At 51.8% G+C, this 21,631-nt stretch overlaps 1 pseudogene; it reads right to left on the bottom strand.

The window, feature by feature from the left end:
* Positions 1-11,953: 11,953 nt before the first annotated feature.
* On the bottom strand, positions 11,954-19,266 carry LOC108530434 (uncharacterized; annotated as a pseudogene).
* Positions 19,267-21,631: the final 2,365 nt, after the last annotated feature.

Genomic DNA, 21,631 nt, shown 5'->3' with positions numbered 1-21,631 from the left:
CGCCACTGCAGTCCTGTCTGGGGAACAGCGTGAGACCCTGTCTCAAAAACAAACAAAACATTTAATTCGACCCACAAAATATCTCAAGATTGCATTTGTTTGGCTTTAGCTTTGGAAGCGACTTTCATTCTTCAATTGCACTGTTGTTTTGCAGGACAGCTTTCGACTCGGTATAGAACAATATCCGGCAGTTTCTTCCTGACATTGCTGGATGAACATTGAGGCACATGATGAATTGTTGTGCTGAGAAACTCTGAGATGTTGCACGGGTCACGGCTGCTGTGAGAGTGACTCACGGAAACCCAGACCTGCCTGGGAGGCAGGAAGGGCAGCATTGAGGTACTGATGGGCCCTGGGCCATGACAAACAGAAGCAGATGGGATGAGGCCCACAGGGACATTGTGTCATTCACGGGGTGACCTGAACATTACCAGAGGCAGATGAGACTGCCAGGAGGAGCACTGTTCTCTCATCTGGTGGGTTTGCAAACCTTTTTCTTTTACTATTTTCTTAAACCTCTTCTGAATTCTGTCTGTGGCTTTAATTGGGATCCAGCCAAGCTTTCCTTTAAAAATGAGACACATTACACAGTTACCAAATTATCAAGCTTTGGTCAACATCGACATCAACATCATTAGCAAGATATGATCCAGGTGTGCAGCTGAGCAGATCCTTGCTCATGGCAAATCTAAACGAATAAGCACACTTCTTCTTATTTTTGAGAATGTGGCTGAGAAGCAGAAACAAATACTGATGTGGATGAAAATGTAAAAGGCTTTCAGGCACATACTGTGCACGCCAAATTTAGGCACAACATGAAGAAGGAATAAAAGGTCAGGTGCCTGATCCTTCATCACACGTGTACCCGTCTGATGGCATGCTGATGCCCATCAGTTGGGATCAGTGGTGACAGAAGAGTGGATTTGAAGGGTCATTTCAAATTCTTCTGCATCAAAGTGGCCTAGACCGGGAGCCCCTGAGCAGAGACCATGTCTTTTAATTTTGAATCGTCACCATCCAAACCGGGGCCGAGTAGCTAGGCAGTAGTTTGATTGTAGTAACTCTTATCTTACTGTCATTATAATCTCTGCTGTTTAATGTCCCTGCATCACCTTCTAACTGTTCCACCACATGAGGCTGTCATGATGCGGGCTGACATTCACAGATATCTTCAGCCTGTCTAATGTTGTGGGAAATGCACCCTATCACTGTTCTGGCAGCTTTTTTCTCCAGAATTCCATAAGCTGGAACAACTATTTATGAACCTCATTTATAAGAGATGACAGTTGCCAGTAGTACAATGAAATACATGCTGTGAGAAAATGAAGAGTATAAGGCAGAATGAACCTTTATGTCCCTCTAACCCACACCCCAGTCCCCTGCCCTTTCCTGGGGCCTATGATAAGCCAAAGCTAGGCCAGCTCAAAGGAGAGGGAGGGTAGCGATTCTGTAACAATATCCGTACACAGGAACTGCAGCAAGGGGAGGCCAGCTGGACAGAGAGCAAGGTTAGCATGCCTTATAAAATCTACCGGCCTGCTTCTCCCACCAGCCCCCAGCACAGTCCCTGCCCAGGTAAAGCAGAACCCAATGTGACCAAAAGCTTGACGACCCAAGGCATGGCCTGGGAGTGGGAGCAGTAGGTTGAAGAAGTCCAAAGGGGCAGGAATTGGGGTGTGGGTGCGGAGTGGAAGGAGAGAGAGCCAAATGTGCGGGGAGGCCCTCAGGCCAAGCTGGAAGGACCTAGGGCTGAGGAGGGCCCAGGGATTCCTCGATTGGACCCCCGACCTTCACATACTCTGACTGGGAAGACGCAACGCAATCTTTTTTTTGAGACAGAGTCTCGCTCTGTCGCCCAGGCTGGAGTGCAGTGGTGTGATCTCAGCTCACTGCAACCTCCACCTCCTGGTTCAAATGATTCTCCTGCCTCAGCCTCCCGAGTAGCTGGATTACAGGTGTGTTCCACCACACCTGGCTAATTTTTGTATTTTGGGTAGTGACAGGGTTTCACCATGTTGGCTAGGCTGGTCTCAAATGATCCGCCCATCTCGGCCCCCCAAAGTGTTGGGATTACAGGCGTGAGCCACCGTGCCTGGCCCAACACAAGTCAGTCTTGAAGGGCTGTTTTGTACATCCTTCTGGATGCAATGGCGCATGGACAGGCTAAGAGTACAGTTGTATTATAAACTGAAAACCGCTGTTCCCTTCCACTCTTCAGGTGGACGCTCTGGGTTTGTTTAACATGCATTTTTCCTTTCTCTCATAAAACAAAAGGAATCATGTTGTCATCAGTTTTCTAAAGTTTGTCCCCAGCTCCCTCTACTTTTCCTGTGTCTGATGGGGGCCAGCCAGTCACAAGGACCTCACCACACTAGCAGGGTGCGGCCTTCTAAATGGGCATTTGTGAAGCTCTGGGTGCTGGCTAGGCAGGGCAGGGTCAGAGAAATGCAAAGTATTCCAGGCACCAGCCCCGGAATTTACTCCTAGCCTCTCCTCTGCCCACATCACAGCCCCACCAGGCTGCGGTCTTCTCCTTTTGGAGCAGGAGGTGCCCCAAGGCCTCTCTTGGAGATTTTACCCTGTTGGCTCATGGGGAGAGAGGAGGAGAAGCTCGGATCAGAGGGAATGCCTAATGAATTACCATGCGGAAGGAAGAAGCAGAATGTGAGCAGCTGCCTCTGCTGGTGAGGTCCAGAGAAAAGATGTTTCTGATCTATGATTTCGGTGGGCAGGCAAGCAAGCAAGAGGAGAGCCCGCAGCCAGGGGAGACAGAGAAAACTCCTGGGAGTTTCTGCTTTCTGAAGCTTGGAGCAGTTTGCCCAGCCAGGGTGGAGGCTATGCTGGAGGGCCTCGGTTTGGGGGTGCCACCTCCTGAGTATAGCAAATGGACCTAACACCTCAGTGAAGTCAAGATAAGAGAAAGGCTGGATGCCAAATGGGGACAAAGGATTAAAATAGGCTTTGGGGGCTGTTCTAGCCCAAGGAGAGGAAACACGAGAGAAAAAAAACATGTCTGAGTGACAGCCCCACAAATTCCCAGGAGAAGTGGGATGGAGTGGAGAGGGCTCATTATAAGCTGTTCCTTTTGCAAACCTGGGTGAGCTGCTAGAGCTTCTAGAGAACGAACATCCCAGGACATCTGGAATGCGGTGGGCGTGGGGAGACCCTATGATATCAACTCCACTGACAAACTGCAGTGTACAAAGCATGGTCAAAACCAGCATCCCACAGCCCGTGCCAACAGTCCTGGGGCAGCGTCGTCCTCACGCTGCACCTGTTTGACCGACGAGGAGACCCAGAGATGTGCAAGGCCTTGGCCTGCACAGGCGGGCTTCAAAGACAGGTGTGAGGACTACCGGTCAGCACAAGGTGATTTCGTGCTGCAAGGGTAAATGATGATGCTAATAGGCATGTATTTACTGTAATGAGCTTTTAACAATATAACTAGAACCATTAAACCTATGATTTCAAGCATATTGTTAATTAGGAAAAGGCTTTTTTTTTTTTTTCCCCGAGACAGTCTTGCTTTGTCACCCAGGCTGGAGTGCAGTGGCACAATCTCGGCTCACTGCAATCTCTGCCTCCCGGGTTCAAGCAATTCTCCTGCCTCAGCCTCCCGAGTAGCTGGGATTATAAGTGTGTGCCACCACTCCCAGTTAATTTTTTGTATTTTTAGTAAAGACGGGGTTTCACCATGTTGATCAGGCTGGTCTCGAACTCCTGGTCTCAAGTGCTCCACCCACCTCGGTCTCCCAAAGTGTTGGGATTACAGGCGTGAGCCACCGTGTCCAGCCGAGGCTGTGTTTTAAAAGTGAGTTTATTTAAAGTTGGTTTCCACGAAGTAGTAAAGAAATCATATTACACATGGCAGTTGGTTTTCCTTCTTTAAAAGTGCAAAGGTGGGAAACCATGTACTGAATGGTGGTGGTTGTGATGACGACGATGATGATGATGAAGCAAACTATCATCGTCATTGAGTTTTATAACACTCGGTGCCAAGCATCTTGCATATATTAAATTATTTATTCTTGTGACGGCTCACGAGGTAGGGATAACGATGACTTCATTTGACACAGGAGGCTTTAGGGAGGCACAGGGTAAGGGTGGAGGGCTACAGCCAGGTGCTCAGACCACAGTGTACTCACTCCTGCAGGTAGTTATGGAGGCCCCTGGCCAGAGGCCCAGGTGCAGGGGCCTTGAGACCATGCCTGCTGGAATGGGGAGGGAGTCTGTGTGTGCCCTCTCTGCTTCCGATGCAGAACTACAGGGGATACCATATTTCATAATGGCATTACTTTCCAAAGCAAATGGGGACAATGTGGTGGCCACAGCGAGGTGATTTCATGAGCAGTTCCAGCAGCATTCTGTTTTGCACTCTGGGCAGAGGTTGCATTGCACAGCTCATGTGAGGGCCTCGGGCAGAATCCCAGCTAAGTCCATTTCAGGCTGGCCTTCCTGCCAGCCTGCTAAACTCTTCCAGATGATTCTGGCTGGATTTGAGAGGCTTTACCAGACAGGTTGTCTCCGTGTTAGATGAGTGGAGGAGGATGTCTGCAAAGTGCCTGAAGAGAGGGAAGAAGAGAACTCTGAGATCAGGTGGCTGCTGCAAAGGCTCACAGGACACACGTGGACTGGGGAGAGGAACCAAGAGACGAGTAGGGCTAGTGGGTCCTAGGAATCTCTCAGCCAAGAGCACAAAACACAGTTGTGCTGGCGGGGCATGATGGCACGCACCTAATCCCAGCGACTCAGTAGGCTGAGGTGGGAGGATCGCTATGCTGCCAGCCTGGGCAACACAGGGAAATTCCATCTATAAAAAAAAAAAGCCAAAAAGGCCACAACTGTGCTTCTTACTTTTCACTCAGTCGGTCGAAAATCTTCCAGCACATCCTCTCTTTCAGCATAGCATTTAAAAGCAAGAGCTCTGGAATCCTAGATTCACCTCTCATTAGCTAGATGGCCTTGCTGAGGTCATTTAACTTCTCTGGGCCTCAGTTTCTCCATCTGAAAAGTAGGAATAATAAAAGTGTCTCTCGTCGGGTACTCCAAAGATTACACATGATCATCTTAGCACAGTACGGGACGTGTGTTAAGTGCCTGATGATGGTAGTTATCACTGTTAGTATCCCCCAGGATGCAGCCAGGTCACTGCCTCTCTGAGGAGACTCCCTCTGGCTTGGATTTGTAAGTCCAGGCTGACCTACCAAAGCAAAATTTTAGAAAATTCTTACTTTGATTAGTTAATGCCCCTTTTAATTTTTTAAAAAAGGTGTACGTGGGCAAATATACTGATTTCATGGGATATTTAAGTCAAAGTTAAGATATCAAGGTGGCCAGAAAAGGGTTCCAAAGTTGAATTCATGGTTATTCTCTCTCAAAGCCTGCTTTTCCTCCCATGTTCCCTGCCTTGGTAAATAACTCCTCTAGGTGCTGGGAGGGTCTAGAGAAAATGATGCCCTCTATTCTGTTTCCAGGTCCTGATCAGACTGGCTATGCCACCCTTCACTGACACTGCCTCCCACATTGCAGGCTTCTCAGGGGGATGGGGTGGATACAGCCAGCCCCACCAAGCTCACTGTGTGGCCCAGAGAGCAGAGAGATCACATCTGTCCGTGGCAGGCAGGGGTGATTCAAAAACCAGAAGGCGCTGAGCCGCCCCAGCCCAGATCCTCCTCCCTAACACACCATCATGTAAGGAGTGAGGGGCTGTTACTCCAACAGAAGACCCTCCATCAGGAAACATGAGGAGTGGGGAATGAGTGTTCCTCTAACACCATCCACCACAAACCTCAGAGTCACCTTGGACACACGGTCTCCTTCACCCCTACCTCACTCCGTATACTGCTTATCACCAAGTCCTGTCAATTTCACTTCCGAACTATGTCTTGACTCTGCTCTCTTGGCCCTATTATACAGCCACTAGTCCAAAACAGTATTTATTATCTCTCACCTGGACTCCTCACAGGCCCCCTAATCCACTTTTGCTGTCTCCAATCTGTTCACACTGCAGGCCCCAACTCTGCCTGACATTATTTTTAACAAAGTTCTTTGTTGCTCTTTGGTAAAAACTAAAATCCATCATGTGTGTGCAAGCCTGGACCTCAGGCTTCCTGATACCCACTTTCCTAGGTTGTCCAGGGCTTGGCTGGGGCATGGAGAGTGTCAGTTGCATGATTTTTGTCCACTTACAGGGCCCCACTCCCTTTCCTTTTTTTTTTTTTATTTTTGAGATGGAGTCTCACTCTGTCACCCAGGCTGGAGTGCAACGCCCGATGCCCTGCTGGTCTAGCCCCTGCCTACCTCCCCAGCCTGGGGCAGCACCACCATCCCTCTCACCCATAGTGGGAGCTCCAGCCACCCTGCTTTCTCTGATTTCGCAGAGAAGACAGGTCTACTCAGAACCCTTTCCCGTACTTTCCCTCTGCATAGAATGCCCACCTTTCCTTTCTTCCAGCCTTCCTTCCTCCCTTTCCCTTCCTCCCACCGACTCTCACTCATCCTCCACATCTTAACTCAAATGTCACCTTCCCAAGGAAACTTCCCAGACCAGATCAGATCTCCCTACTAAAGATTCAAGGTTTCTGTGATCATTTCTTTCATAGTATTGAGAGTTGATAATAAGATAATTGATTATTTGATCAATCTCTGTGTCCCCACGACACTCTAAGCTCCATGAAGATAGTGTTTTTTTCACCCCTCAGCCCTGGCATAGTAACTGGCACATAGTAGGTGCCTGGTAAATATTTGTTGATTGATGGAATTAGAGAGAAAAATTATTGTAGAAAAAAATGTGATCCCAGTGAATAGTTCTGGAGATCAAATGTCCCTTTTCCAGGAAAGTGGGATGGGATGGGCTAGGGAGACATGGGATAGGATGTTTGTGCGTGAGTGGTGGAGGGTGCACCGGAAAAGGGTTTGTCTGGGATCAGAGGCCAGGAGCTGGCAGCTCCACTGGCTGCATGGGAAACATGATTATAGTGTCAGGAGGGATTAATGGAGTGGAGCAAAGGAGGTGGTTCCTGGTAGGGCCCTTCCCAGATCAGATGCATATGGAATTTGAAACCTGGAGGGAGGAACAGGAAAACGCAGTTGTTGGCAACAGCCACAGCAAAAATCACCAACGTTTCTCTGGGGTGCAGGCTCCTCCAGGTTGCTGCACCCACATGTGAGAGGCCTTTGCCATTTCATGGGACACACAGCACCTTTTTAGTTTTAGGGAAATTCCCATAGCATGCGTCTTTCTGGGAGGTGGTCAGATTTGTTTTTCAAACCTGGTTCTCCGGCCTTCGTGGTGGGTCTCAATGCTACCCAATATCCTTAAATAAATTCCTTTTCCGTTAAGTCAGCCAAAAGGAGTTTTTCTTGTTTGCAGCCAAGAACCATGACTGGTTTAGTCTGGGGCCAGCAGGGAAGTGACGCTTGGCTTCTCCATGTAGGCAAGCACGTGGGCGCCACGTATGCAGACCCTCCAAGAGTGGACAGGGCCGCCTTGGCAGCCTGAAAGTTAGGGGCTCCTTAGGAATGGGGCAGGGGGAAGGTGACCATTTGGAGCCAGGAAGAGTCTTTAGATGGACTTGGGTGGAGGCCACACCAGAGAAATCATTCGATTGTTGAGACGTGTCCGTGGGCGGGACACCTGGTACAGCCTAGACTGGGGCCTGGGAAGCACCTTCCACTCGGAAGCCCAAGAACCTTCACCTGGCTCGCCACCTCGTGGGAATGTAAACCCAGACCTCCCGGTCTTCTGGTACTTGTTGTGCTTTTCCTGAACAGACTGCACTCGAGTATCTATCTGTTCAAGGTATTTTTCCACTTCCATGACCCTGAGTCCACTACAAAGATGAAAACACGGTAGGAAGTCATCAGAGCCAGAGTGCACGCGCCACACTTCCCACACCTCAAACAATCGGATGTCAGAGCAGGGAAGGCCCCTGGGACCATCGGGTCTTGTGGTCTCAGATGTCAGTGGACCTCAGAGTCACCCAGGAAACTACTTCACACCGTGGGTTCCCACAGATTTCCCCAAGCCCAGAGCTGATCCTCTCGGCCTGCTGTGTAGCCGCAGGATCTGGGTTTTGTACAAACTTTTCAAGCGATTCTCATGTGAGTTGTTTGAATATAGTGATTTTCATCCTTCATCTCATCCTACAGAAGAAGAAACAGACTCAAAAAGAAATTTCCTCCTGACCAAAGCCCCCCAGAGAATTGATTGCTGCGCTGAACACTGACCTCGGGCTTCCTGACACCCACTTTGCTAGGTTGGCCAGGGCTCGGCTGGGGCACGGAGAGTGTCAGTTGCATGATTTTTGTTTGCTTACAGAGCCCCCTTCCTTTCCTTTTTTTTTTTGAGACAGAGTCTCGCTCTGTCACCCAGGCTGGAGTGCAATGGCACGATCTCGGCTCACTGCAACCTCTGCCTCCCGGGTTCCAACGATTGTCCTGCCTCAGGCTCCTGAGTAGCTGGGAATACAGGTGTGTGCCACCACGTTCGTCTAAGTTTTTGACTTTTAGTAGAGACAGGGTTTCACCATGTTGGCCAAGCTGGTCTCAAACTCCTGACCTCATGATCCGCCCGCCTCGGCCTCCCAAAGTGCTGGGATTACAGGTGTGAGCCACCCCCTCCCTTTTCTAAGAGGGGCTGCTTGTCATGGGAAAATGCTGAAAATAGGGAGAGATACCCACTGCTTATCTTGGCCAGAAAGGCTGCTGTGGCCTTAGTGGAGCTGGAAACCCCATAGACAAAGCCAGAAATGGAAACAGCAGGGCCCTCAGCCCAGGTTCCAGTTCTGGGTCTTCCCGTGATGTGCTGTGACCTTGGACAAGCCACCCCTGAGACTCAGTTTTGTCCAGTTTATGAGATGGAGACAACCCTGCTCTCCGATGTCTGTCCTGCCTACCTCGCCGGCCTCTGATATGAATGTACTTAGAAAACTCCCAAGTACTGCCCAAGCAAATGTATGGTACTTAGAAACTCCCAGTACTGCCCAAAAACTCCAAGTACTGCCTAGGAATGGGGCAGGGGGAAGGTGACATTTGGAGCCCCGGAAGAGTCTTTAGATGGACTTGGGTGGAGGCCACACCAGAGAAATCATTTCGATTGTTGAGACGTGTCCGTGGGGCGGGACACCTGGTACAGCCCTAGACTGGGGGCCTGGGAAAGCAACCTTCCACTCGGAAGCCCAAGAACCTTTCTGACACTGGAGGTGTGATTAGAATACTAATTTCCACCCAGGGTCCCTTGAGACAATGCCTGGGCCCATCTTGGAAACAGTAGAGGAAGCTAAGAGTGCCAGCAAAGCTCGGGGGAGACTGGTCAGAGCCTTATGGGCTGGCTGGCAGGGAGAGCACTTCTGCTCACACCGCCTGTTTCTTCATGCTCGTGTGGTCAAGGAAGGTTCCAAGGACGAGGACACTCACAGTGGCATGTGTGGTGTGTGTGGTGTATCTGGTGTGGTGTGTGCTGGATGAGGAAGGAGGTATGAGAGTCACTGGATCAGGGCCCTCCTGCCAGATCTGGCCCTGGTACTGCCAGGACCTCTACCCATCTCTACCCCATCTCTTTACAGTGTCCTGACTCAGGAAGCCCTGGGAAGTACTCAGAGGACCCAGGGAACCCCAGGGGGTCACCTCCCCCACCTTTCGTGCCTGTTTTGGCTGTTGCAGATAGGTTTTGAGAGGGTGGATTAGCTCAGTCACCCTCTTCCTTTCCTAACCATATCAGAACCATTTCCCAGCTGGTGGAGTCCCTTGTTCGTCCTTATGTTATCAGGATGCTCACACGATGCTGCCCAAGCACTTGCTTTGTCACCTGTCCAAGTCCCCTTTATCTCTCTGAGCCTTTTTCTCATCTGTAAAGAAGAGGAGGCCGGGCGCAGTGGCTCACACCTGTAATCCCAGCACTTAAGGAGGCCGAGGCGGGCGGATCACAAGGTCAGGAATCGAGACCCTCCTGGCCTAACACAGTGAAACCCCCACCTCTACTAAAAATACAAAATATTAGCCAGGTGTGGTGGCACAGCCTGTAGTCCAGCTACTCAGGAGGCTGAGGCAGGAGAATTGCTTGAACCCCAGGGAGACGGAGGTTGCAGTGACCCAAGATTGCAACCACTGCACTTCAGCCTGGTGACAGAGTGAGACTCTGTCTCCCAAAAAGAAGGGTGGGGGGTGGGGGGAAAGCATTCCTGTGCCCTCCTTCCACTATAGGGTTTGCTGGTCAAATGAAGAGCAGGTGCAGTGGGGCATTGTTACGCAGGAAGGATTTCCATTCTTTTGTAGAAGAAGTCCCAGGAAGAGGAGGCCTGGACAGGGGGACTGCGAGAGGGGATGGTAAACAGAAATGTCCTCCACTCCAGAGGCACAGGAAAAACTCTGCAGAGTGATTTCTTTCTCATGCTCTTATCTGGGCTGTCCCCAGGGCAGCAGGTCCTTTGCTCATGATGCCACCCCGTTTCCGCCGTGCTGGGCTCAGCCTAGCAGCTCTGAGAGGAAAGACGTGTCAGATTCAGCGGCATCACAGGTGATGAACCAGGAGAAAAGATATTTCAGAGACCTAAGCAGACACATTCTGGGCCCAGGCTGAAGTTCCGTCTAGGCAGTGGGTCCCTCAAACTTAAACCATTTTAGCAGAACCCTTCTTTATCAGATACGTCTTTCTTTCTTTCTTGTCTTTCTTTCTTATCTTTCTTTCTTTCTTTCTCTCTCTCTCTCTCTTTCTCTCTCTCTCTCTCTTTTTTTTTTTGAGACAGGGTTTCTCTCTGCAGTCCAGGCTGGAGTGCTGTGGTGAGATCACAGTTTACTGCAGCCTCCTCAATAGCTGGACTACAGGTGCCACCATGCCCAGGCTAGATAGCTAGATACCACTGAAGAATCACTGGGACTTCAGGAAGTACCGCTGATACATTGCACAGATGGGGAAATGAAGCTCAAAGAGGGGATGGAATGTGACCAAAGGCACGCAATAAACCAGTGGTTAAAACAAATAAGCAAACCCACTTCAAATGCAGGCCTAACCCTCAGCACAGGTGCGGCTTCAGAGAGAAATGGAAAGGCTCCTTCACTGAGGGGTCTTTTACACAGCCAGAGGATGGAGGCTCACACAGGGTCTAGAGGGTAGGTAAACAGAGACAATTTATTGACACAGTTGCAATAAACAAATCTTACTGGGCAAGCAGGAAACTCAAGGTCTCCTTTGAAAATGGAGGTGTTTTGCAGAGTGCGTCTGAGGCACTGAGCCCCTTTCTGAAATAAAGCGGAAGCAGGTCAAGCAGAACAGGACAAATGGACATTCCTTCCAGCTGCTTCAGCCCTGGCCCACCTCCAGTCTCCCCAGAGCACTGGTGGCCAGGCTTTGCCAGTGGCCAGCGGAGCGGGAGACTAACCCACCCACACAAAGGGCCCCAGGTGCCTCTCAGCGGTGGCCACAGGACACCCAAATGAGCCACAAGCCAGAGAGAGTGACTTTTTGGCGTGGCTCTGGAAGTGGCTTTCTGCCGACAGCTGAGGGGTGGGAGTGCGGCGTCAGACCCCCAGACGCCTCCCCCGCGTTCACTCGGGACAGGTGCATAAACCAGACACCATCCGCACAGGCGAGGAAACGACCGATGGGGGCGGACGGCCGGACGCACGGCTGCACCACTCACCCTCAGCCACCAGGGCCCAGGGCCCTAAGCGCGGAGCTGCCGGGAAGGGCCTGGACTGGAGACAGCCGGGAGGAGGCGCCCGGCGGCCGGGCTTCCAGGAGCGGCTGAGTGGCCTGGGGCGGGTGCCCGGGGAGGGCGGCGTGTGGCCGAGGGGGCCGCACGACCCGCCCGCGATGAGCGCAAGGCCCCCGCGCCCCAGCTCTCCTGGGGGGGATTTTCCTCACTTGGAAAACACACAGCCTATGGAGGGGGCGGTGGTTAATCGTCGCGCAGGGAAACTGGCAGGCAGGTTCTGATCAAGCCCTTTATCCCAGTCACAGGTGGCAGGTGCCGGGCACCACGACCTCGCTGTGCAGGGCGCACGCTCTCTCCCCGCCCTCCCACACCTCGGCGGCCCCAGGCCCTGAGGATTCTCGGAATGTTCGACGTGGAGCGGCGCTTGGAGAGCCCCTCCCCTAAGGGCCGGTTGGGGGAGGAAGGGCGAGGGTTTAGACCCCCACCCCCATTCCACCCAAGCACCCCCACTTTGCCTTTACTGCATTGAGACTTTGCCTGAGAGGTCATTTAACCCAGGGATGTTACTAAACACAGCTGCCAGGTCCTCTTTCAAGCCGTATTTTGACTTCATGGTGCACAGGTGACCTTGGGCCTCTTAGCAACCTCCCTGTCTCAGGTTCCCTACCGGTGATAGTAACAGTACTTCCCGCACAGGGTCCTCCTAAGGATGAGCGAATAAACGCTTGTCAAGTGTTTAGAACACAGTGAGTCTGGATGACTCAACAGGTTGTTTGCTGGATGAGCTGGGTGTGGTGGCCTAGGCCTGTAGTCCCAGCTACCTTGGGAAGCTGAGGTGGGAGGATCGCTGGAGCCCAGGAGTTCAAGGCCAGTCTAGGCAACATAGCCAGACTTTGTGAGAAAAATAAAGTTAACTATTGCTGTTATTGTTATTACTATTGTTTTCCGATGAGGAGAGGGAGGCCCAGAAAGGATAAGGCATTTGCTGCCTAGACGACGTGACCAGTTGGTAGTAGAAGAGGGAGTAGTAACAAGGTTTCCTGGCTGCCCAGATGGAATCCATTATTTCTTGGACATTTAGAGATTGCTGCTTCATGGATATCTTTGAAGCTAAACAGATTAACAAAAGCCCATTTGGTGGTAGGCCATGCTACGTAAGGGGCCTCTGGTACAACCTCCATGATCCTCAAGAGCAGGAAGAGTGAGGGGAGGAGGAAGAGGAAGAGAGAAAGGAAGGTGGGGATAGAAGGAGGAGGTGGAAGAAGAGGAGTTTTGAGTCTTCTTAGCTCAGCCACTAAACAGGAGGTGGTCTCACTGGGGATGCTTCCAAGAAGACACCTTCATTAAGAAGAACTAAGCCAGGCACAGTGGCTCACACCTGTAATCCCAGCACTTTGGGAGGCTGAGGCAGGTGGATCACCTGAGGTGAGGAGTTCGAGACCAACCTGGCCAACATGGTGAAACACTGTCTCTATTAAAAATACAGAAACAACAACAACAAAAATTAGCCGAGTATGGTGGCACGTGCCTGTAATGCCAGCTGCTCAGGAGGCTGAAGCAGGAGAATCTCTTGAACCCCGGAGGCAGAGTTTAGAGGGAGCTGAGATTGGGCCACTGCGCTCTACCCTGGGTGACAGAGCAAGGCTCCATTTCAGAAATAAAAGAAGAAGGAGAAGGAGGAGAAATAGCCCTCTAAAATATTTCAAATTTAAGAATTTTGTTCAGAGAATAAGGATGAGAGTTTGGTTGCCTATTGTCTCAGCCTGTTTTGTGTTCAGTTTTGGCTCAGTCCCAACCTCATGAAGCTCTCCTTTTAATCAAAGAGGAGCTACCTCTTTGTAGCCCAGGTGAGGTCAGGGAGGCTGTGGCCAGCACGACAGGAGCCCTCCTCATTGCCTGAGGAACAGTTAGTGCTTGCACCTAGCAGTTAGAGACAGTCTGGTTCTGAATCCTGTCACTTTCTAACTAGGAAAGATATTTAAAGCTATGCTTCATTTTAATCATCTATAAAATTGGGATTATAAATCTTGCCTTATAATATCACTGGGAAAATCAAATGGGATAATGCATATAACGTGCTTAACCCAAGGCCTGGCGTGTAGGAACCACTTAATAAATGCTTATTACTTAGGATCCGATGAGGCTTCCTGCCCCCATGTGTATGCGATGGCTTCCTCATCTCCTGTCCAGCTGGGCTAGAGGTTTAGTTAGGATTTGGTTTGCGTACAAGGGAAGAATTCCAAAACTGTAACAATGCAGAAAAGATAGAAGCTTCTTTCTTCTCACATAAAATCTGAATGAGGGGTCAAAGGTGGAATGTGGTTCCTCAGTGTCTGGGATCCAAACACTATCTTGCTGCAATGTCATAAATGTCTTGACTTTATGGCCCAAGATGGCAGCATCCCAAGTTCCAGGCTGCAAGATGAAGTGCCCAATGAGCCAAAGGAGATGCGTGTAAGCTCCCCTTAAGGAAGGTTCCTGGAAGCTGTTGTACCACCATTTCTGCTTACATCCCATTGGCCAGAACCTAGTCACATGACTACCCCCTAGCTGCAAGGGAATCTGGGGAAATGTAGTCTTTATTATGGCAGCCATGTGCTCAGCTGAACATGGGTGGCTGTATCCCTATAGAAGGGGAAAATGAGTATCAGGAACATGCAGCAGTCTCTGCCCCCAAGTCCCAGCTTGTCTAGGCTAGCTAGGCACCTGGAAGCCAAGTACCTGAGCACTAGAAAGCAGGGAATGGGGCATATTGCTTCTCCTCAGCCACCCCCATTGGCTCAGTCTGCAACTGAGAACATGGAACTGGAACTGAAACTTAGGCCTCTTGCCATGGGTCTGAGAAAACTCTGCCCTGTTTAACTACCTCGCTGATGCGTCCCAGCCTTAACACCAAAGGCAGGAGGGATACTAGCGAGGCAGCTGACTGCCCCCTCCTGGCCAAGGAGAGGACAGTGAGCAAAGCTGCAGCTCCGAGGGGCAGAGGGCACAGCTAGCTGGCAGGTTTGGCACAGCCTGGTGGAGTTGCCCACTGTAGGACACACAACTACAAATTGTGTGGAGGCCAGGCCACCAGCCAGTGCCACAATCCAAGTGCCTGACTGGAAGGATACATCTGCACTGGGGTCTCCGCCCTTCTTCATCCTGTTAGTGAGAACACTCGAGCAGGCCATCTGGCCTTTGCCAGGCTCCCAGCACACCTGGCTCCCCTCCCTCCTGGGCTTTCTTTTATCCCAAAAAGGTCTCTGAGAAGGGGAGGAAAACTTGCCTGCATTTCCCCACACTGGCACTTCTGAAACAAGCCCTCAGGCCCTATCTGCTCCTGGAGTTTCACTACTAGTAGCCACCAGGGGACAGGCAAAACCACAGCCACAGGTGCTCCAGCTCTCCCTCTCCCAGGCCTAGCCCCAGATCTGTCACTAACTCAGGATGCAGCATCCCCTGTTCTCTGACCGTCCTTTTCCTTGCTGTGCCTTGGAGTCACTTCTTAGATATAAGGTTCCTGGGCTCCTCTCAGGACTTACTGGCTCTGTTTTTGAACCAGTTTCCCAGGAGATTCATGTGCGGTGCATTTAGGATCCAAGGGGCTGGATGACTTTTGCAGTCCAACTTAGAGTGATCTGGTTCTGACAGGGTCAGAGCTGTCTGAGCAGCACCCCATGGGATGGGGACACCTTCTGCCAGCCCTTTCTTCCCAGGGGCTGGAGTTCTTCAAACCTCCCCAAATTATTCACTTTCCTTTCAGAGTCTGTCCTCCTGAGATGCTAAGCCATTCTCATCCTGCTCTGTTGACTGTGAAATGTCCTGTTGGGTGCCCCACCTCCTGTTTCTATCTGTCAGAACCCTCTTCACTTGTCAAGTCTCAGCTGAAACACAACCTCCTTTAGGGAGCATCTGCAACCTACCCGGTGAGGATTTCCTGCTCCCTCCCTGGGCTGCCATGAACTTTGCTCGTACATCCACTATAGCCCAGGCTGTCCTGAGCGACAGTGAGTTCTCCAGGTTGGTGCATCCTATCTGCTCCACCCCCTCACACCCTCAGCCCCACAGGACTGGGAACTAACTCCTCGAGGCTGGGAATCAAATCTTACCCTAGACATCCTGCAGCCTGATGATAGATCACTCTTAACCCTGAATGCTTAAAGAGAAAACGTAGGAAGCCAAGGCCCGGGTAGGACAAACTGAGTGCTAACAGAAGGAGTCCAGGCCGGGAGCCGTGGCTCACACCTGTAATGCTGGCATTTTGGGAGGCTGAGGTGGGTGGTTCACAAGGTCAGGAGTTCAAGACCAACCTGACCAAGATGGTGAAACTTCATCTCTACTAAAAACACAAAAAATTAGCCAGGCATGGTGGTGGGCACCTGTAATCCCAGCTACTTGGGAGGCTGAGGCAGAGAATTGCTTGAACCCAGGAGGTGGAGGTTGCGGTGAGCCGAGATTGCACCATTGCACTCCAGCCTGGGCAACAAGAACGAGACTCTGTCTCAAGTAAATAAATAAATAAATAAATAGTCTGAACACAGACAGCCAGGCAGGAAGAACTGGTCCATTCCCCTCCCCTAAGCTGAACGAATGAATGGGCTGATCCCCCAGATGATTTTGAGGGTTTGTATTCCAGAAAAAAGAAAAACAGAAAACCCCTTCTTTGTCTGGGACAGTCTTGTCTAGGCTTTTAGGCTTAAGGCCTTCTGGCTAATAATTTCTTAATCCACTCAGGAAATCTTCAGGGATTTCCCGTGAGGCGGTGTTGCAGGGTTATGGAGTCTGTTCTGCATTTAGCAGTCAGGAAGGGGCCTGCAGAAGGCAGTGGCCTCCTCTGCCCTAGGCCTCTAGGATGAGCCGGAAAGTGGGCTCTGGCTGCTGTGGTTCAACCTTGAATGTGTCCCCATTTCTGTCTGTGCCTCTAGAACACCCTTGGGCTATAGTGTCTGCATTTCTCAGAAAGGCTGGGGTGGGGACGGGAAAGGATTTTTTAGGCTGTGACTGCACCAGCTGGGGCACCTACTGTGTCCCCCCACTGTGCCAGGCGTTGTGCTAGAGAACTTACCCAGTCGCCTGTCTACACAACAACTCTGCAAGGTACAGATGGTTAGCCCCATCACAGACATAAAGAAATCAAGGCTTGCAGTGCTTGCTGGCTGCAGCCCGAGTGTCAGTGTTAGTGACCCTCCCCACCCCGCCCCCAAAAAAGAAACTAAGGTTCAGAGAAAGTAGGTAACTTGGCAGCATTATGCAACCAGGAAGTTGCAGAGCAGGATCAAAGTTAGGTGCACCTGGCTCCAAAACTTCTGCTCTTTCTACCTGACCTCACCCAGAACACAGTTGCCAGCAAGGCCTGTTTCTGTCCCATCCCTCTGGCTGCAGGGTCTCTGAGGCCCCTTTCTTCTCTAACAGGGTATCACCTGTGGGGTCTCTTTCCCGGGGACCACCTAGGTACAATCCACACAGGCAAGGAGAGGACCAGCAGGCACTAAAGCCAGACACACAGCTCTGTCACTAACCCTCAGTGACCAGAGCCCCACTGTCACTAAGCACACAGCAGCAGGAGGCGTTTGCCAGCTGCAAGGCCCGGGGAGGCCGGGAAGGGGAGGGAATCGGAGGGCCTCGGGGTGAGGGGAGGAGAAGCACAGACCCTCCAGATGTGCCCCATCTTTCTCTGCTGCAGAAAACCAAGAGCCTATCTATCTCTTTTTAATGCTCTGCTGTTTTCTTTTGTTGTACACTTAACCACACAGAAAATAAGCCCTAAGGCTGAAAACTCCAATTTGCCGTGATGCTGGCAGTGGTGTGCATTTTTCCACATCTGGGTGCATCCTGAGCCTCTTGTCTGGTTCTGCCCTCAGCCTCCACACCACGTGCCCAGTCCCACATATCCAGAGCCCCCTGCCTGGTTATTCTCCAAGCAGTCCCAGCACTGTTTGCTTGGCAGCCTCAGGTTGTTGGCGTCTGGGTTTCCAGGGGCCCTCATAGTTTATTATTCCTTTGAGAAAGTCATGGGACTCCCTAAGTAAGCAGAGAACCCTGCCCACGCACGCCTCTCACATCAGCTGTCCACGAGGGGCTCCTAGCCTATGCGGGGAAGAAGACAGACTGTGTGTAGATTGAAAATGACTATTTGTATTTACATGTGACAGAATCGAGCCTCTCACTTCCTGGCCCAAGTCATGGCCACGGTTCCCCTGGGTTCCCCTGGGCTAGACTGTGAGCTCTGGGAGGGCAGTCGGCTGCCTGCTGTTGGACGCCCATGCCTAGACAGGGCCTGGCACAAAGAAGAGATTCAAGTAATAAACGGGCAGAGGGAGAGGTAGCAGCTGCTGTCCAGCACTGGGCTGCACCTCAGAATGTGACACTAATACGGCATTGGGACCAACGGCAGCTCCTCCGCCCTGCCCATCACAGCCCTGGGAGTCCCACTGTACCTCCATTGGAACGAGAGCCTGTCAGTCCCGCCGGCCTGCAGGGAAGAGTCTGATGCCCCTCGTGATGTCACCGAGCTCTCCCCACTCCCTAGTGGCCTGCTGTTCTTGACCCTACTTCCTGAAGGTGCCCCGAGCCTCCATAAAGCACAGGCTTCTCACCTCGCGCCACGCTCCCTCTCTGTTTCTTACGGCAGGTCCCACGCCACTGTGTCCACCTCTGGTCGGACATTATGACCCAAAACCTTTGTCCAGAACACAATGTAGGTAGGAGAAAAAGAGGTTGCAGCAGAGTAAATGACCCAGTCACAGAACACATGGCCAGATGGCCCCGCAGAGCACTCACTGGCTGAGAGTGGCCGGAGGGTGGTGGTCGGTACAGCAGTGCACCCAGTGCAGCCCACCACGCCCACTCTTGTTGTCCTGGCAGCAGAGTTGAGTGGCACTCCCAGGCCCCAGGATCCACGGGCACTTCCTCCTGAAACTGGGGTGGCTACAGCTGAAACTGAGAAGAGCAGCCAGCCTGCCGCTATTTCTGAAGGAGCCCAGTGTGGTTACTCAGTGCGCTGTAATTAAACTCATCTATAATTTGATAAGTGGGAGTAGCCTCACATTTTATAGAGTGATTAAGTCTCACCAAAGGAGCAGCACATGGCGCTTCTGGGACCCAGTGTCTCCCGAGGTTGGCCCCATTCACTCTCCCTGTGTACACATCTCCACAGATGCTGAGGCCAGGGTGGGGCCAGGGTGGGCCTCAGCCACAGCCCTGGAAATGCTTCGCACCCCTGCTCTCTCCACTCTCAGGCCTTCCATCGACATCCAGGCCCCTGGGAGATGGCACAGACACTGCAGACACACGTGCAACAAGACAGGGAAGCCTGGGCCTCCCTTTCCAGGCTGTTATGCAAAACTGTGGACTAGGAGGAAGCTGGCTGTACTCCTCCCGCACCTGCCCGCCGCTCCTTCACCACATACAGGGCCAGGTTCTGACTGTGCTGAGTCCAGCCCAGCTCTGGGCCCCAATGTGGAGACTGAGGCAGCCTGAGGGTAAAGGAAGGGGCTGCGGGTATAGAAGTCAGATGGGGCCAGGTGCAGTGGCTCACACCTGTAAGCCCAGCACTCTAAGAGGTCGAGGTGGGTGGATTACCTGAGATCAGGAGTTCGAGACCAGCTTGGCCAACATGGCTAAATCCCATCTGTACTAAAAATAAAAAATAAAAAAAATTAGCCAGTCATGGTGGTGCACACCTGTGATCCCAGCTACTTGGGCGGTTGAGGCAGGAGAATCATTTGAACTTGGGAGGCAGAGGTTGCAGTGAGCTGAGATCGCACCACTGCGCTCCAGCCTGGGTGACAGATCAAGACTCTATCTCAAAAAAAAAAAAAAGAGAGAAGCCAGATGGCCGGGGTCTGGATCTTGTGGGGTCTGGATCTTGCAGGGTCTGAATCTTGGCTCCCTCGTTTCCTGGCTCTGTGATTTTGGGCAAATTGCTTCACCTCCCTGAGGCTCAGTTTCCTTATTTGTAAAATGCAGACAACGGTACTGCCTTACATATAAGCTGTTTATGAGGATCAGGTGAGAGATTGGCCATGCACTCACTTGGGTAGTTGGAAGGAGCACGTGCATGTGAGGAGCATCAGCATCTCACCAAAGGTAGTAAACCTGTCTCAAAGCGCTTGGCTGCTTGAGGGGGACTCGAATGACCCTTCAGCCTGGTGTATGTCATCAAGAATGAGGGCTTGGATAACCACAGCTGAAACCTTCTGTTCTGACAGCGAGGAGATGGAAATCTTGTCAAATGGGAGACCTGAGCTCTTAAACCTGACTTGGCCTTTCCAAATATCTGGAAGTCTATATCAGAAGGGTTAAATTATTCTGTGCAGGTCTGGGTCATAACCAGGTGCCAAAAACGTTAAGTGACGTGGTAGATTTCAGCTCAGTCTTCAGATAAATGTTTCTGAACCAAGGAAATGGCCTCTTAGGAAGTAATGCGCTGTCACCGGAGGGCTTCAAGCCCTGGCTAGCAGGTACCTCATGCGGGAGCCTGGGAGTCAGGCACGATGATGGCTGAGTGGCCTTTCTCCCCTGGGGTTGTGGGGGTCCTGGCAGCCTGTCCCAGCCCTGGTCCCTTGCCCAACAGCTAGCTGCCCACCCTGTGCCTCTGAACGTGCCACTCACAGGTCACCCTTCCTTAGTGCCCGCACACACCACAGAGGCCTCATGTTGTGGGATCGTTTCATCTCCCCCCGAGCACCAGAGCCCTCAGGCCTCTTGCTCCGTCTCTTTGAGCAGAAATCATCACTCACTTCTCAAGCGCTGCGCTCATATAACCCTCGAGCCCGTGGAAGGCAGCTCCGGAATCCGGCTCTGCCTGCTTGGTCTTTGCATTTCTAGAGCCTGCCCTTGGCCTTGACAGAGCAGACTTCCCGCTGGAAGGACACTGGGGTTCCTCCAGCACATTCTCTAGCAGGGGGCAGTGCTCAGAGCCCAAAAGGGAAGGGAAGGAGGGGCTGGCTCGAGTGGCAGGACCCTGCGGCTGCCGCTGCGTAGGCTGAGCGTCTCCTCGCTGTGACGTAACCAAGGTCTTTTTCCCTCCCTATTTTAGATCCTGGTGCCATCTGCCCTGATTTTCCACATCACCAGCTCTGGGCTGGAGGTTAGATCTGGCTTGACACCCAGCTCTATCCCTGACTTGGTGACAGACTTGAGGAAGCCTGTTTCCGTAAAATAAGATACCCCCACCCTGCCTACCTGCCAGGGTTGCTGTGAGAATCAGGTGAGAGGCAGCAGCAGTGGCTGGGTAGCAGGACCTGCACTGGGTACCCGTGCCTGGTTGCTGTCTGGCCAACCCTGCCTGGGGCTGCCTGAGCCGGGGGAGCCTCTGCTCACTCATGTTGGCTCCTGAATCAAAACTGTCCGCACAGGTTTGCAGAGCCAGGCCCTGTTCGAAATACAGGCAGTGAACAGACCTCCCAAGTGGGGAGTCTTCGTCAGACCTGCTGTCATGGGTGGCAAGGGGGCAGCCCTAGCAGCTTGTGACAGGCGGGGCCAGCCACCTGTGTGGGGACAGCCTGTGTGGCTGTCACCTGCTCACATAGCCTCTTGGCCCCAGGTGGAATGCTAGGCACAGCAGGTGCTCTGTAACAACAAGACATTGTCAGGAGCATCTCACAAAAAGCCCTTCCCCAGCCCCCAACCATCAAGGGAAGGGTTTGTGCTGGCTGGAGTCACCAGACCATGGGTCCACACAGGCAAAGGCCTCCTCCCGACCCCTTACTCTGACAAGAAGGAGCGGCTCTGGGCTAGCAGACAAACAGTGAGGGTCTAAGTGCCTGGTGACCCCAACTGGCTTCGCTTCCAGGGCTGTTGCGAGCCACAGTGTAATGTGATAGTGAAGAGTGCCATTCAGGAGACTTTTGTTCTGCCCTGGATTTACTGTGACACTAAGTGAGTCACTTCCCCTCTTTGGGCCTCAGTTATGTCATCTATAAAATGGGAATATGCACCTCTGTTTTGTCCTCCTTTTTTTTCTATTCTTTTTTTTTTTTTTTTTTTTTTTT

The sequence above is a fragment of the Rhinopithecus bieti genome, unplaced genomic scaffold (assembly GCF_001698545.2).
Source record: "Rhinopithecus bieti isolate Rb0 unplaced genomic scaffold, ASM169854v2 scaffold_5626, whole genome shotgun sequence".
Lineage (NCBI taxonomy): Eukaryota > Metazoa > Chordata > Mammalia > Primates > Cercopithecidae > Rhinopithecus > Rhinopithecus bieti.
The sequence above is the reverse complement of the archived record's forward strand: the minus strand, read 5'-3'. Positions and strand labels throughout refer to the sequence as shown.